We start from the raw sequence: 17,364 nt of genomic DNA, 5'->3' as shown, positions 1-17,364 counted from the left end.
AGACCCAGTGGGGGATTTTCGAATCCCCCCAAACATATTTAATTTGTTACCCATTTTCCATGGTTTAAGCCATGAAAAACCTTACCAACACATGCGTATGATTGAACAAGTCCTTACAACATTCCATCATCCTACGGTTGGGGCGGAACAAATTAAACTGAGGGTATTTCCCTTCACCTTAGCCGATAAAGGCGTCTTGGTTAAGCGCCCAAAGCCTAACTCTGTGGACTCGTGGGCTAAACTTGTTCAGCTATTTATGGAACATTTTTACCCACCCCTAAAACGGATGAGATGCTTTCCAAGATTCATTTCTTAAACGAGAACCCTCACTTAATCATTTTCTCGAGGCTTGGAATCGTTTCACCGATCCGCTTATAGAGTGTCCACACCATAACCTAGCAAAAGACACGCGTTAGTTCGTGCCTTTTCAAAGGACTTCAACATCACCATAAAGAAGTCCTTGACATAATGAATGGGGTAGTTTCCTAAGTAAAGGAGCCTCGAGGAGGCTTACAAATTTTTAGAAGAACAAACTAAACGCAATAACAATTGGGAGTGATGATATCCCCCCGCTCGCTAGTTCCTCTTCAATGAGTTAAGGCGGCGGAATGTTTGAGATGAAACCCGATCCGAACTTAAAAATTTAATCTAATCTCTAACTAAAAAGGTAGAGGCTATTTCTATTCAACAAAAGCCTATTCCCGTCATGAATGTCAACTCCAACCCATGTAATTTCTGTTGTTTGACACCGACTCTTGTCCTCTCGCTATGAACAACAACAATTAGAGCAAGATAATGTTTGCTCCATTAATAACTATCCTATTCCTAATGCCCCATGGAGACAACATCCCAACTTTAGTTGGCGAAACAATCAACAAGTTACAACTCCAGGCTTTAATAACCAAAATGTTAGGCAAACAAACAATTATAATCAAGCTCAACCTAGGCAAGGGCGGGGACAAGGTCGTGGAAATTATAATAATTATAACAACCAAGCGCCAAACCATGACAAGGTGTAGCACAAGGTCAGAATAATTATAATAATTATAATACCAATATAGGTATCGTTCGGTTAACAATAGTAACTATCAAAACCCACCCATAAATAATCAACGTGAGATAGTTCGGTCGCACCACCGTGACTACTACACCTACACAACCGGACCGTGATCGGCGCCTTTATACAAAGTTACCCAACAACTTTTCCAATCAATGACTCAATCAAACCAACAGATATTACAATCCATAAATCAGGGCATACAACAGTTAGCCCAAGAGAAAGCCCAACCAAAAGCCTGTTTCTAGGACAAACGATACCAAACCCTAAAACAAACAAACACAGCCTTTGAGGTAAACGGTAATACTAGTACGGACACGACAATAGTAGGTGACCTGAATGCCATCACCACTCTCCACTCTCCACTCTGGGAAGGTGGTTGATAACAAAGTAACTATGCCTATAGTTACCCCATCAAGACTCCCTACACCGGATATCGAACTAGATGCGAAATAGAAACCAAGAACCTACCACTATAGAGGTACCGGTTAAACCACAACCTAAGAAACATAAAGCCAAGGTTACACATCAAGTCGAGCCATACGCTTAAATATAGAGCTTAAACCACCGTTCCCAAAAAAAATTAGCCATGCTAACCAGGGATACCAACTTCGAGGAGATCAGGAACGTTTTCAAGAATCTAACTATAAACCTTCCCTTCCTCGAAGCTATAAAAAAGCTACTACACCATGCTAAGTTTCTTAAGGAATTGTGTACTACTAGGCGTAAGACCAATATACCAAAAGACGCCTTTTTAACTGAACAATTCCCAACTTTATCCGAAAATAATGGAATTGTTAAGTACAAGGACCCGGTCGGTCCGCCCCATAAAATGCATCCTAGGAGATTCCTACACGATGACCGCTTTATTAGACACGGGCGAAGTGTTAACTTACTCCCGTATTACTTGTATAAACAAATAGGTCTACAGGAAATGCAACCTACAAAAATAACGTTGCAATTAGCGGACAGGTCTATTAAGTATCCTAAGGGTGTAGTGGAAAACGTGCTTGTTAAAGTTCAGGAATTCTACTATCCTGCTGATTTTGTTATCCTCGATACAGAAATCGCTAATGACTCTGTACCGATCATCTTAGGGCGCCCCTTCTTAGCAACTGCCAACGCACTTATAAATTGCCGCGATGGTAAGATGTCCTTATCTTTTGGCCATCTCACAGTTGAGGTAAATGTTTTTAAAATGATTAAACAATTACCAGATTCGTCTATAGATGGGGAGGTTAGCATGATCGAGAGCTTAGCTCAAGATTATTTTAACAACACGTTTCCTGAAAACAATATGTACAAATTCCTTTCTTTTGGGAAGTCAGATTTTGTAAATGACTCCTACTTAGAGGAAGTCAACACCATCCTTGAGTCCACACAAGTTGTAGACCCTTCGATTGCTCCTTATACTGAGTATGAAGACTTGCTACCTAAGCAAGTATTCATTATGCAAAATGAGGACCCAAGCCGAAACATCTATTGATTTTCCTTCCACCCAAGTGCTTAAACCCCTCCCCCCAGAGTTAAAATATATACAACTTGATCCGGATGGTAATCATCCAGTAATTATATCTTCTCTGTTATCTAAGGATGAAGAGACACGTTTAATCCGGGTGATTAGGGAACATCGGTCTGCGATTGGTTGGTCCCTAGTGACATTAAGGAATTGACCCTAATGTTTGCACTCATCGTATCCATTTGGAGGATAACGAAGAAGACTTCTCGCGAACCTCGGCGTCGCTTGAACCCCGCCATGAAAGAGGTGGTTAGGGAAGAAGTCTTACGATTACTTTCGACGCTTGGGTATAATATACCCAATCTCGATAGCGAATGGGTTAGCCCCATTCATGTAGTTCCTAAGAAATCAGGAGTTACCATGGTTAAGTAGCGGAAAAGGTGACTATGTTGTCACACAAGGTCTTATAAAATGGAGGATCTCAGTATTGATTCTGACGTTTAAATGCTATGACACGAAAGGATCACTTTCCTTTACCCTTTATAGATTAAATGCTTTCGAGCGCCTAGCTGGTCATGCTTTTTATTGTTTTACGGATGGCTACTCGGGCTATTTTCAGATTATTATCGATATTGATGACCAAGAAAAGACTACCTTCACATGTCCCTTTGGAGCGTATGCCTATAAAGCGAATGCCTTTTGGCCTTTGTAATGCTCTTGGTACCTTCCGGTGTGTATGCTTCATATATTTAGTGACATGGTAGAAGCTTTATGGAAGTTTTCATGGATGATTTTTCTATCTATGGAGACTCCTTCATAGATTTGTTTGTCTAACCTTGTCTCTAAGGTTTTGACAAGGTGTGAAGAAAAGAGCCTCGTTTTAAACTGGGAAAAGTGTCATTTCATGGTGAAAAAGGGCATAGTACTAGGTCACATTGTATCTAGTGATGGCATCGAAGTAGATAAGGCCAAACTAGATAAGATAGCGACTCTACCTAAACCACGGATTGTCCGTGATATTAGAGCCTTTCTAGGCCATGCAGGTTTTTATAGGCGATTTATTAAAGACTTCTCGAAAATAGCTAGGCCTTTAACTAATCTACTTTTGAAAGATGCAATCTTTGATTTTAATTTTAAGCGTAAGCGGGCTTTTGAAACTTTAAAAGTCGCCCTAACCTCTGCACCAATTATACTGACCTCCGATTGGTCTAAACCTTTCGAACTCATGTGTGATGCTAGTGATTATGCAGTTGGTGCAGTCTTGGGACAAAAACTAGATAATAAGTCCACTGTCATTTATTATGCTAGTAAAACATTAAACGATGCTCAACGAAATTATTCAACTACAGAAAAAGAATTCTTAGCTGTCATTTATGCTTTAGATAAGTTTCGTCCTTATTTGGTTGGTTCTAAAACCTTAGTTTACACGGACCATGCAGCCCTTAAGTACCTTCTTGCAAAGAAGGATGCTAAGCAGAGATTAATCCGATGGATCCTTCTTCTGCAAGAGTTCACATTAGAAATAAAGGACAAAAGAGGGGTCGAAAACGTAGTTGCCGACCACTTATCTAGACTCACAAACGACGATCGGTGATTCTCGAGTCCATACCGGACTTTTTCCCCGATGAGCATCTATATGCCATTTTTCAGCACCATGGTATCTTTGACATTGTAAATTATCTAGCGGCTGATGTTATGCCTTATAATTGGTCAAGAAATGAACGAAAGAAGTTTTTGGCGAGTTAAGTTATACTCTTTGGGATGAGCCCTACCTTTTTTAAGTATTGTGCGGATCGAGTTATTTCGTCGTTGTATTCCCCGGTGGGAATACAATGAAGTTCTATCGTTTTGCCATGACAAAGAGTGTGGTGGCCATTTTAGTGGGATGAAAACAGCGCTAAAGTTCTCCAATGTGGATTTTATTGGCCTACCCTTTTTAAGGATGCCCAAGTGCATTGCAAGGCGTGTATTCGTTGCCAACAACTTGGGCGAATCACTTAAACGTAATATGATGCCATTAAATCCAATCTTGATAGTAGAAATTTTCGACGCGTTTGGGGCATTGATTTCATGGGTCCTTTCCGGTTTCCACGGTTTCATTTATATTCTAGTTGCCGTGGACTACGTGTCAAAATGGATAGAGGCCCTAGCTTGCCGTAGCAATGACCATAAGACCGTTGTATTTTTATTAAAGAATATATTTTCTGTCGGTTTGGCATTCAAAGCTATCATTAGTGATGGTGGAACACATTTTTGCAAGAGAGTTGTTGCATCCATAGTAAAAAGTATGGAGTTACACACAAAGTAGCAACTCCTTATCATCCACAAACTAGCGGACAAGTAGAAGTTTCTAATAGGGAAATCAAAAAGATTTTAGAAACAATCGTAAACCTTAATAGGAAAGACTGGTCAAAGCATCTATCGGATGCCTTATGGAAAATTATAGAACTGCTTTCAAAACTCCTATAGGTATGTCTCCCTTTAGACTTGTTTTGGGAAACCATGTCATTTGCGGTTGAATTAGAGCACCGTGCTCGTGGGCTATAAAAGCCTTAACTTCAATATTGATGAGGCAGGTGTCAAACGAAGTTGCAATTGAATGAGCTTGAAGAAATCCATAGCGATTCGAGCGATCTCGCGAAGGATTATAAAGCTAACATGAAACGTGTTCATGATAAGCATATCTTGCACAAAGAGTTAAGTAGTCGGTTAAAAGGTTTTGCTTTACAACTCCCCGCCTACATATTTTCCCGGGGCAAACTAAAACCCGTTGGTGCGGCCCTTTTCTAGTTATTCTTGAAGTCACCCTCACGGGCAATTACCTTGGTAAATCCAAATGACAACAAGTACCTTTCAAGTTAATGGTCAACGGTTAAAACACTTTCACGAACCACGCCCCCACGATGTAGGAAGTCCTTTTACAGGACCACATCGTCTATGAGGATCGACCCTTGGCATTTGGTGTACTTACTTTCATTTCCATATACCGATAAGTGCACCATTCAGATAACCGGGCCCTCCTATGGGTGTGTGGCTGTAAGTACCGGATCCTAAGTCCACAGTTCACATAATTCACGTTTTCCACTTTTGCATGTTTTTCGGTTTTGAGTCATGTTCCTCTATGGAGTGAATTATGTATTTATTGTTTTTCGTGTTTCTTATACTAAACAAATAAAAATAAAATTAAAATTCTTAAAATCATAGAAATAGCAATCCAACAAGTCTTGGGAATCTGACTTTAAACGACCCACGTTGTAAACAAATTTTGTGTTTAAAAATTTGTTTTCAAAGGGCAATCGATCTTTCCATCGGGATTGCTCGAACTTTCCATTGGTTTTGTTTAGGCCCATTAGTTCAATTGGGTTGACGTAATCTACACTTAGATTTCCTTCGTTCGCATAACTTACATCACACACGCAATTCGAGGCGTCCTTCCACCCTCTTATACGCCACCCATGGTTGGAATTGAGTATTTTATGAATCATTGGATTGTAAATTCTCTACTGATCATTTCCATAACTCATTCGCCAAAATTGGGCCAGTAACGAAGCGGCAAATTGAGTTTGAAATTGCGCGAAAAATCAGACAATTTCGAAATTCAAAATGGGCTTGGCCCAACTTCAGACTCTACTCTGGTAGCGACCGCCTATCCCCTTTCAAAAAAAACACAATCGCGACTTCATCTTCTCAAACCGTTTTTCACAAATTTAAACTAAACCCTAGCAACCCAAATAAATAGAATATATCAAAATAGAAACACCACCCACGCCCATTGTGTAACACCAACAACAATCTCCCACACAATCTCCAACCGTTTCCATCAAGCAAACCCCCAACAATTCAAGTCTCCAACCTCCACCATACCCACCACCATCATTTTTTAGGAAGTTTTCATCAAACTCGTCTCCTCCACCTTATACAAACCTAAAAACAGAAACTTCATGGCGCTACGACGTAGAATTTTGCTAGAAAACGCGTTTGCTTCCGACAGTTTCGCGCCATTTTATGACGCGGAGATGTTCAAAAGACATTGGAACGGACTGTGGTACTCAACTGAGGAGTTCTATCACTATGATTTGGTAGAACAGTTTTATAAAAAGCGAGAATTGGAAGGAGATAGGATTTTCATAAAGTTAGGAGGAACGCGGAGAGAAGTAACGACGGTTGTTAGTTTGAATGTTAGGAATTACGCTTTGAAAGCAACCTAGTAGCGACAATTCAGGAATCCCAAATTATCTTTGGAGTTCTGCTTTGATGAAGGATACCGTCGTGGAGGGTGAATACAATCCGACATCCCATTCGTCCCCGGACCACCTCGAGAACCAATCAACCGGTTGTAGCTCGGTGGATTGGTAGGAAACGCCCCGGGAAAGACAAAGTCGATGATATCGGCCCGCAATGTGCGCAGACGTTCTCGGATTTTGCAAACAAAGAAGTATAATTTCTGCATCCTTGATTTAATGTTTAATGTGATTCGAGGAGTGGGGAAGAGTTTAGCGCCTCTTCCGTATTGATCACTAAGATCATGCTCTCCTTTAGAGTTGTCGCAAAATCTGCTCCTATTAAGATCAAATTGCATTCTAATGCAAGTATCTATCTGGATTGCATCCAAGAGACTTGGCCGCCGTTGTCGAAGAAAAATGGACGAGTCGGAGGATGAAAGGGAAGATATGACATGCTGGATGAAGATGCATTAGAGAAGTCTAATTCTAATTTAGAACGCATGCAAGTGTTGCAAAACGCCTTGCGGTGCGTTTATGGTATTTGTGGAGATATCGAAATAGGCGGATAGTAGTTCAAAGGAAGCAAGGGAACCTTCGAGAGGAGATTTGAAATGCTCGAAGGGGTTACGGGCGATATCTTGTCTAACATGGAGACTATCCACCAAAGAACAACAAACCCAAGTATGCGATTGACTCGATGCGAGATGGAAGCCAGCGCTTGTTCCAAATAGAGATGCTACGACGATGCCACCCGTGGAGGACTCTTTTCAGCCAAGTCCGACAGCATGAGCGTCGTCGCCCGGCGACAGATGGTTCAAGCCATTCTCCATCCCAGAGCCAATCTCCATCTTAGGGTCCATCCCTCATCACAAAACTAGGTGCTCAACCCAGTTGGAGTTAGCTGTTATTTCATAATTTCGTTTTATTAGAAGGATTTTAATTCAGTAGTTAAATTTAAATACTAATGTGTTTATTTAATGTTGTTTGGATTTATATTTTATTTTTAATATAATTGGGTATTTTCGAGTACTGCTTGTTTTATCATTTATCCCACCTTCCCGACTTGTTTGGGGGTGGAAATATTTAGACCAAGGATAAGTCGTTATATGATCATATATATGTTAAGTTGTCTTGGAGGAAAAGTTGATAATTTGGCCGATATCGGCATATCTATGACTTATGTGGTGGTACCATGAAATCTAGGAGAGTTTAGAAGTTACTATTCTAAATCCAGTATGAAAGATACTAGGATTTTTAGGAAATCATGAAAATGGCTTGTTTCCGTTTTCGGTTTTGGGAATTTTCCTATTTCCGGAAATTGCCTTCAAACAAATAGAGAACTTCCCGGTTCATTTTGGAAGCTCATAACCTATTTAAACTCCCTTCTTTCTACACTAACAAACCACAATATATTCCACCATCATCCCGCACCATCCACTCCAAGTTTTACCTTCTTTTTCATCTAAACTCCAAGCTTCTTCACGGTTTAGCCTTTACTTTTTTAAAAAATTTTGTCGAGGCGCCACTTTTTTTTTAAAAAATTTTGAGCTCGAGCTAGAGCGACCCTCACCATCATTCAAAGTGACCAGCGCCATAACATTGTAATCATTTTTACCCAAGAGCGAAACCGCGCTCCAAAAAGCCAAGACGACGCCTCGCTTAACGCGAACGCGGATTTTCAAATTTTCGAGGGTCATTCCAGGATTTTTGTGGAACTGATCAAAGAGTTATTTTGATGACATCTCTTATAGTCATACCTGGACAATCTTTCGAAGATGTGTTGGGCACCCAGACCTATGGACATTGGTCGGAACCGCGGGGATCCTGCTTGTTAGGATGGCGTCATCATCGGTAAGTGATGACGAGTCATATTCACCACAACTTACTGCTTATTTCTATGACCACGTTAAATTCTATTGTAATCAGGATGGAGATCAAGAATTCTCCATCGTAGTCGGCGACACGACACATGAATTTAATAAAAATTTGGTCGCCTTTAGTTTTAGGAATACCAATACGATCCCCGTGCACACATGGGCATATATGACCGATAATGTATATCTTTATGATTATACATATTTCCATGAATATTATGGAGGAGGGTATTTCGAGTAATGGACCGGGGCGATATAGCATTGCCCTTGGTAGCCTTTCCTTAAACGTAGGCACCACCATGTTATTCATATCTCGATAAATATTTTGGGGAATGGCGGTTCATTTCTGCAAAGCGATCGCCGGTGACATTTTCCTCGCTTTAGGCGAGGGGCGTCGCCGCTTATGACATTCCCGAGAAGTTTTGGTCACTAGTCTTAAGAGAGCCCAAACCATGAGGCGTAAGTATTTTCTTATGCCCTGTGTTGGTAAGCCGCATCATGCGTAGTTGTTTATTCCGTGATTCGTGCACAATTCATAGATTGGAAAAGGGTTGAAGTCATGAGACCCACCAATAGGGTGGTTAAGCTCATTGCGATAATGACTTGGATGGGATGGAAGGTGCAGCCTCATTTGGTCGCCGCCCATTACATCCCATCGGACATAAAACACTTAACAAGGTTAGCATTAGTCGATGATAAATGGCGGCAAGCTTGGCAAGTTATAATGGGGTGGCGGGGATCGAAAGAACCTCATATCTTTAATGAGGAGCGGGACGCAAAAAGCGGGGAGATAAGGTAAGAGTCTGCTTATGTCCCAAGCAATTTCATTTTTGTTAACCCCATAATGGGTAGAACTCGTATAGAGTTATGTCAGTTTTTATTTCCTATATTAGTACGTTCTAACTTTGTTTTACAGATGTTCCTGAATTTCACGTGCTTCAATGGTATTTTTTTTTCCTACCCTCTTTATTTAAATGCTTTGAGGACAAAGCATGCTTTTTTATTTGGGGGGGGGCATAGAAACACGTGTAATTAAGGCATCTGTTAGGATATAGATAGATATAATATGCATTTGTTTTCTAGTTAAAATTTCAAAAATTAAAAAAATATAAATAAATAAGTTATGCTATACACTTAGGAATATTGGTATTGTTTTCTTTCTCCATGCTCTTAACAATCTAGAAGCCTCACGTACCTTTTGCATCAGAATAATTGTTAGAAACTTAAGTTAATATATAGGTAATAATCTTTGCATCTATCTATAAATATATTACATGAGTATCTATGATTGTTAGCAGTAAGTTTCTGAAATCTAGGCTAGAGTACTTTTTACAAATCCTGTGAGAATATAGCCTAAAGCCTTATATGAGCGAAACATTTGAGAAATGACACAAGGGAGAAGTAAAATTCGGATAGAGATATCACACGTCCACTTACTTGATCACTATGCCATATCCTAAGCGAGAATTTAGGCCCTCTTTGGATCGATATAGCCAGAAATTCAAACCTATGAATTATTTTCCACTAGTCGCCCCTCTGAGCCTTTCTTTAGCCTTCCATAAACCACAATTCCTTTACCCTGTACAAAAACAAAACAAAAAAAAAAATAATAATAATAATAATTTTCAACCCACCCAAGTTAGAATAAGTCTGAGAATAGAATGAGGAAGAAAGAAGAAGATAAAAACCTGTGTAAACAAAAGTTAGTTAATTGCTTCAGAAAATAAAGAAAAGAAGTTTCCATCCAAGAAAAAAAAAATAATAGAAATAAAATAAAAACTCCAAAAAATAGAATAAAAGGGAGTCAAAAGCCAAAAGAAAAAAAAAAAGAAGAAAAGAAAAAGAAAAATATGGCTAAGGATGGAAACAAAGTGTAGAAGCAAAAGTAAATAAAAAGGTTTTCTCTACTTACATAATATGAAGACTCTATTATCTCAGACGTGTCCTTTTTGAATATCCATTTCCTTCCTTCTTAAACCAACTCCTAATCCCCGCAACACCTAATAAAGACCTCTAGCTCAATTAGGAATAGGTTAGTGTGATAGTAAGTGGCAGATGTGTTTGATCGACTCGGCTTCCTTGTTGTCATTGAGATTTGTAAGGTAAAGTGTGCCCACCGCACACTGGAGTAACGAAACTTGAGTGGAAAAATCAGAGTGTTGTATCTTGACTATTATTGTGAGAACCTACTTAAGGACGCTATTCCGAGTTTCAGAAACGGACCTGCTATTGCATTTCATAGTATTACTCATTGTATATATGTATATTATAGATGATTGATTATTATGCATATATTAGCTTAGGTTTTTGACTTGGTTATTCTTGTTCATAGCTAGTGAGATGTATAGATAATTTGGAGCATGAATAAGGAAACAATAGTTTTATTTCTTAGTCGTTGTAGTATAGATGAAGTTTGTGAGTACCTTCACTGGAAAACTCTCACGAGGCTATAACTCGTCCACTAGGAAATTCCTAGTGGTTTAAGGCTTTGTTGCATATGGTCAATGCAATCGCGACTCAAATAAAACGAGTAGATAGAACTCCATTTTTGGTCACTTATTCTAATTTCTCATCTTTGCTTGAGGACAAGCAAAATGCTGTTTGGGGGTGGTTTGATAAGAGCCCAAAACTGTAGTTTTAACCCCGTAGAATGGACATACTTTTAGACCAATTATGTGAGTAATAATTAAGAGTTAGCACCGATTCGTGTTTTTATGCATTTCAGTTGCAAAGTCCATTATGTAATGAAGAAATGTGCCACTTTAGCGAGATAAAGGAGCAATGGTTGGTTGCTAAGGAGTTCTATGATTAAAGGCCAAGATTCAAAAAGACAAAGCCTTTCTAAAGCCCAGTTAAGGCTGAAAAGTCAAAGTCAACGCGGGCAGAAACAGCACTCAAAGTCAGCAGAACTTTCGAAGGCCGTATCTTTGGCCTCAGACCTCGGAATGGGGCCTACTTTATGTCAAAACGACTGGCTCGGAAAGAGCTTTCCAATGGTCCAAGCCTTGACCCAATCAGAGGAGCAGAAGTGGACGAAAAGTCTATGGAAGCCAACTGTAGCTGAAGAGGCCTTTTTGGACCGAAAGAATTGGGTTTTGGGCCTGATTCTCTGGCCCAAAACATGGCTCCAAGCCCATGCATGATTTTTGGATCTGAATGTATAAAAACAAAAGCTTAGCTCTTTGTTAATAGTAGCTAGTTAGACCTAAAATAATATAGATAATTCTAGATCTGTTTTCATTAATTAAATTAAGTTTTAGTTCCATTTTCAATTCTTGTTTTAGATTAAGTCTTTGAATCATTGTTCTTGATTGATTAGATAAATAAAATAGTTATTTTATCAATTTCGAATTGTGTTATTTCAATCTATTAGATCTAGTTTTAATTGTTGATTGGTTACCATCTCTTAGTTGTTAATCAGAATTTAATCATTGTTTAGTTTAAATTAGACTATATCGAATCTTGATAATATGTGTAGTTTAGATTCATATGGGAACGATTGCAGAATGATTCAAAGCTAAAACCTCCATTAGAGGGGTTTATGAAGCCTTGATGAAAACTTGGTGGTATAGTGTAGAAGCATTGTAGAATCTATTCCAATCTAGAAGGTCGTGACTCGCCATGAGAATGGGAGGATAACCTCACATGCTAGTTAGTACTCGGTAGAAATGCCATGAACACTAGGGATTAGGACTCGAATTTCTTGCCGTAAGAACGTAAGAATCGAGATACAAGAATCTATGCTAGGCTATTAAGTTGGATTCAAGGTGGATTCAATTCCCCTCTAATCCTTTATCTAGATTCAAAACAATCATATTTCCATAGTATTCGTAGTTTAAATTCAAGTAATCAAATTCAGTAAGTATCATAGTATTCACCTTCGTAAAGCTCTCATTGACTTAAGACTGATTAATTAGACTAGAAAACAATTACATGCTAGAGCACTAGGAGTGGAACGAATTCGTTACTCCACTATATTTCGATAGACTTGAGAGTAGGAAACTTTGATAAACGAATAGCATCTTAAATAGTTTAGTTTTACTTACGTTTAGAGTTCATCGCTTTATTTTGTAGGTAAGACTATTCAAATTTTATCAGCTATCAGGCAAGTGCTACAACTGTGGCAAGGCTGGACATAAGGCTAGTGAATGTCGCAAGCCAAAGAAGTCCAAGTACCAAAAGACTGAAGCAAATGTGACAATGGAGAAGCTTTTTGACAATGTTAATGACATGAACCTATATGTTGTGGTTTTTGAATGTCTTTTAATTGGAAACGAAAGGGAATGGTGGGTGGATACTAGTGCTACTCGCCACATATGCTCCAACAAGTCGATGTTCACCACTTATCATGATGTGGAAAAAGAAGAACAACTCTTTATGGGAAATTCTTCTACATCCAAGGTTCAAGGCAAAGGGAAGGTGGTGATGAGGTTGAGTTATGGGAAGGAACTAACTCTGAATGATGTGATCTATGTGTTTGATATTCGCAAGAACTTAGTTTCTGGGTCGCTGCTTGAAGTAGACTTGTGATGAGTATTTCAAAGTTGTTAATGTGGTTAACCATAGATTGTTTAGAGTTTGAATAATTGGGAGGTTTTTAGAAGAAAGGAAGGTAGTATCTTTAGTTTAGGACTTGTATTGGTTAACTAGTTATGAAGAACATTGAAAAGCTAAAGTTGAAATGATTGAAATGACACAAACTTGAAAGAAATGAAATGAAATGATTGCAAAGAAGAACAACAAAAAAAGAAGATTGATTGATTGATTGAATAACAAAAGCAAATAACAAGATTGAAAATGAAGAACAATAAAGTAAATGATTTGAATGAAAAAAAAAACTAGAAATTAAATCCTACATGACACTAGATTAAGTCTAAGTATATTCTCTCTCCCTAACTTTTAGTTCTTATACCCCTACTTTATGCAAATGACTGATTTTCCCTTCTCCATTACATTTGAGACACCTCACCCGTTACTTTATGCTTTTTCTTTTTCCTTTTGCTTTTTGATTTCTTCTTGATCAAGATAGGTTTTAGGAAAAGTCATCTTTTGAGTTGAGGACATTTATCTCTGGTCTTCTGAGTTGAGGACTTTGACTTTCAGCTATTTGGTTATGAGTCCTTGACTTTTTCATAGCAGCTTCTAGTCTTCATAATAAGCGTAATTGAGGCTCCTTTTGGTGCTAAGACGCAGCTGTCATGATAAGTGGTTTGAATTTCTCCGTAATCTGAAAAAGGCAATAAAAGCTATGAGTTGTCTTTTCATTAAGCGTAAGAAGGGCTATAATGCAGTAATGTAAGGGTAATAAAACACACTCCTGTGTAGTGATAGACATGCTAGGACCCGACGTCAACAAGGAGAAGGATCTTTTAGACGTCGAGACGAGTCACGCACAGATTCTGACTAGGCATTTCTCTGGTGTCCGTATAGTTGGATATATTCATTTTTCTGTTTTTTTTTTTTACGTGTATGACGTCTAGTATAAGTTTAATTATATGCTTAATATTATCCGCTTGTTTTATTTTATTTTCTTGTGAGAATTTGGTATATGAGTAGAAGATAAAACATATACATCATGCCAAAATTTTCCATTTTTCTTTCATGCATTTCATATATATTTTCAAAAATACAAAAATCCAAAAAGATTTCATAGTAGAATAATTATCCATATTATAATAAACCATATATTTCTTGTTCTATATCAAACAACCCACGCCCCAAACTTATTTGGGGGTGCCGTATTTTCATCATGAAGAACAAAATACAGGTGTATTGCCGTTTTTGCTCATGTTTCTATGGTATCTCTTTCCTTATCTCTTCATACTTTAAGGATAAAGCATAGTTCTATTTGGGGGTGGTATTGTAACATTTTGCAAAAACTAGGTGTTTCGACCCCACCTACATGGCAAACGTCTATTAGTAGGGGTCTCTATTTTATTCGTTTAATCGATGGGGCTAAAACCCAATTTGCAATACCATGGATCAATGTACATGCCTATTAACTCATGTGTCTAAGGCTAAACCTTAGCCACATGGCTTGCCACTAATGTACATTAATTTATGTCCAGATTTGTTTCTTATCAAAGAGATAATTATCAGTTGGGAGTTATATTCAATTCCAATTACTTAAGCTACAAGAATACTTGAGCTACAAGGAGTCTCTACTCTACCTATATAAATACCAAACTATTTTTCATACAGAACTATGTTCTTGAGACTTGATCCCAACGATAATTTGGATACATAGGCAACCGTAAGATACAGTCTCATCATTCTCCCGATTACCACCACTTTTCTAACTATTTTTCTACGTTTTTCGTCTCTTTCGTTACCACTTAGTGTTTTGATCATATTTGGTCGAAACATAATTCGTGTCGTCTGCGATTCTTATTCCACACCCTCGATCACGTTCTGCAAAAGTTATGATGTATACTCGAAGAGCTCAAGGTCCCGATGCAATTACTGACCATCATCACGAACATGATGGTCAAGGTTACTTGGCGATAACAGACTAATACCTCATAATAATGTCGTTCCACCAATGCGCCAAATTATTCAGCTCGAGGTTATTGGCTCTGACAATTCTTCATCATCTAATGCGGATAATGTCAGTCAACTGTCTCGCGAAGTACTTCTTAAAAAGTTCAAGAATGTCCGAAAACAGAACAACTACTACAAACGTCATCTTAAACGACCCACTCCACTCGCAGATGATGTTGTATCTATCACACCACAACGTAACACACGCCAACGACATGACAGTGTGTGAGATCATTTAAGTGGTGAAGATGAGATTCACGATATTCGCAACAGCCATCAACGAGTTCCAAGTAATGGGAACATAATTCCCTGACCTCCAACTAGACCCGATCACGTTCTTGGTAGGCAAGGTAATGCTAATAACCGTCCGACTGCACCCCTAGGTCCTACGGATTATCAGCCAGTCCCGAGGAATTTGGGTGACGAACAGAATAATAGTTGCACTCATGATCGAAACAATCAATTTCGAGAAAGACCTTAGTGACATGATTCTTATCATTCCAAAGGATATCGTATTGCAGTCACACCATCCCATCCACAATCATCTCGACACAGTCACGATGAATCTTCGTCGATTTTTTCTCGTTCCGTTCATTCCTATAGGCATCATCGCGACTATGATTATGAGCCATCAGATATGGATCTGATGACTCCTCAACATGTCAAAGAAATGATTAAAAAAGCTCTTCTGGATAGCAATCCTTTTGAATCGACACTAGAGAATCTGGCAATTGAAGATGGTATTTTAGACAAATTTTCTCTCGCCGTCCAACGAGCTACTCATAACAAAGACTTCAAACAACCAGAGTTTGATCAATATGATGATGTCGAGGGATGCCCTATGCTTCATGTGAATAATTACACGAACAAACTGGTTTTATTGGGAGGTGATGATGCTTTAAAATGCAAATTTTTCCCTTCTACATTAAAAGGGAAAACGTTGGTATGGTTTAGCGAATTACCCCCGCGATCTATTTGTCGGTTCAAGGACTTAACTGAAAAGTTTTTGAAACGTTTTCATCATAATCTAAAACGTCCAAATGGTGTCCGAGTTCTTTTCAACATTAAGCAACAATGTGATGAAACTCTTCGTAGTTTTGTCACTCATTTTTGCCAAGTTGTAGCTGAGATTTCCGAGCAGTCCGATCTAATGGTGGCCTACGCTTTTAAAGAAGCTATCTTATTTGATAAAAATGGGTTGTACAACTCTCTTGTTCAGGACATTCCATCTTCCCGACGTGCGTTATACCAATGAGTTCAACAATTTATCAATGTTGAGGACGATACAACTGCTTGTACTTCTCGTGACAACGATAAGAAAGAAAAAGATTTCAACGATCAGCGAAACAAACAGTAGAATTTGATTTTTTATCAACAGCAACCCAATCAGAAGCCTCCGTATAAGAAAGAAGACTCCACGAGCAGGACTGAAAAGCCTTTTACTGATTTTGAATTAACTCCGCTTAATACTAAATATGCAGTAGTTTACGACAAAATTAAGGATAAAAGTCTGCTCACTCCGATGTTTTCCCTGCGCGCGACACTAAAACAACTCGCGATAAATTGTTATGGTGCAAATTTCATAATGATTATGGTCATGAGACTGAGAATTATCGGTCTTTGTGGGGAAAACTTGAAAAGCTTGTGCAGAATGGGAAACTTGATCAATATGTGTAGAAAAAAGTGACAACTCAAGCTTTAACTATAACCAATCACAATGTCATTAAGGTTGGACATGCCATCATTGATTCATTGTCCAATACTCAGCGGAAAAATGCTCGTCGTTCTAAAGTCAAATATCTTTCTAATTTTTACGAAGTTAACGGGATCAATTTCGTGGAAGGTTTTCGCACGGAGACTATTGAAGATGAACCATTGTGTTTCACTGACCAAAATCTAATGGGAGTGCATGTTTCTCATTATGATGATGTCGTGATAACTGCGTATATCAGCTATATGCGCATACAACGTATAATGATCGACACTGGTAGTTTAGCTAACGTCATGTTTTCTGAGTGTTATCATAGTATTCCTTTTATTGATAACTTAGTTACTCTTGAAAATGCGCCTATCGTTGGTTTTGGTGGTACCGCTACTCATTGCGTTGGAAAGGTTTCTCTCCCGGTCACTCTTATGTAGAAGGAAGTTAATATTGATTTCCTATTGATGAATTGTAAATCCCTTTACAATGTCATCCTTGGTCGCGATTGG

This window comes from Coptis chinensis, chromosome 6 (assembly GCF_015680905.1).
Source record: "Coptis chinensis isolate HL-2020 chromosome 6, ASM1568090v1, whole genome shotgun sequence".
In the NCBI taxonomy this organism is placed as follows: domain Eukaryota; kingdom Viridiplantae; phylum Streptophyta; class Magnoliopsida; order Ranunculales; family Ranunculaceae; genus Coptis; species Coptis chinensis.
This window is presented reverse-complemented; position numbering follows the sequence as displayed.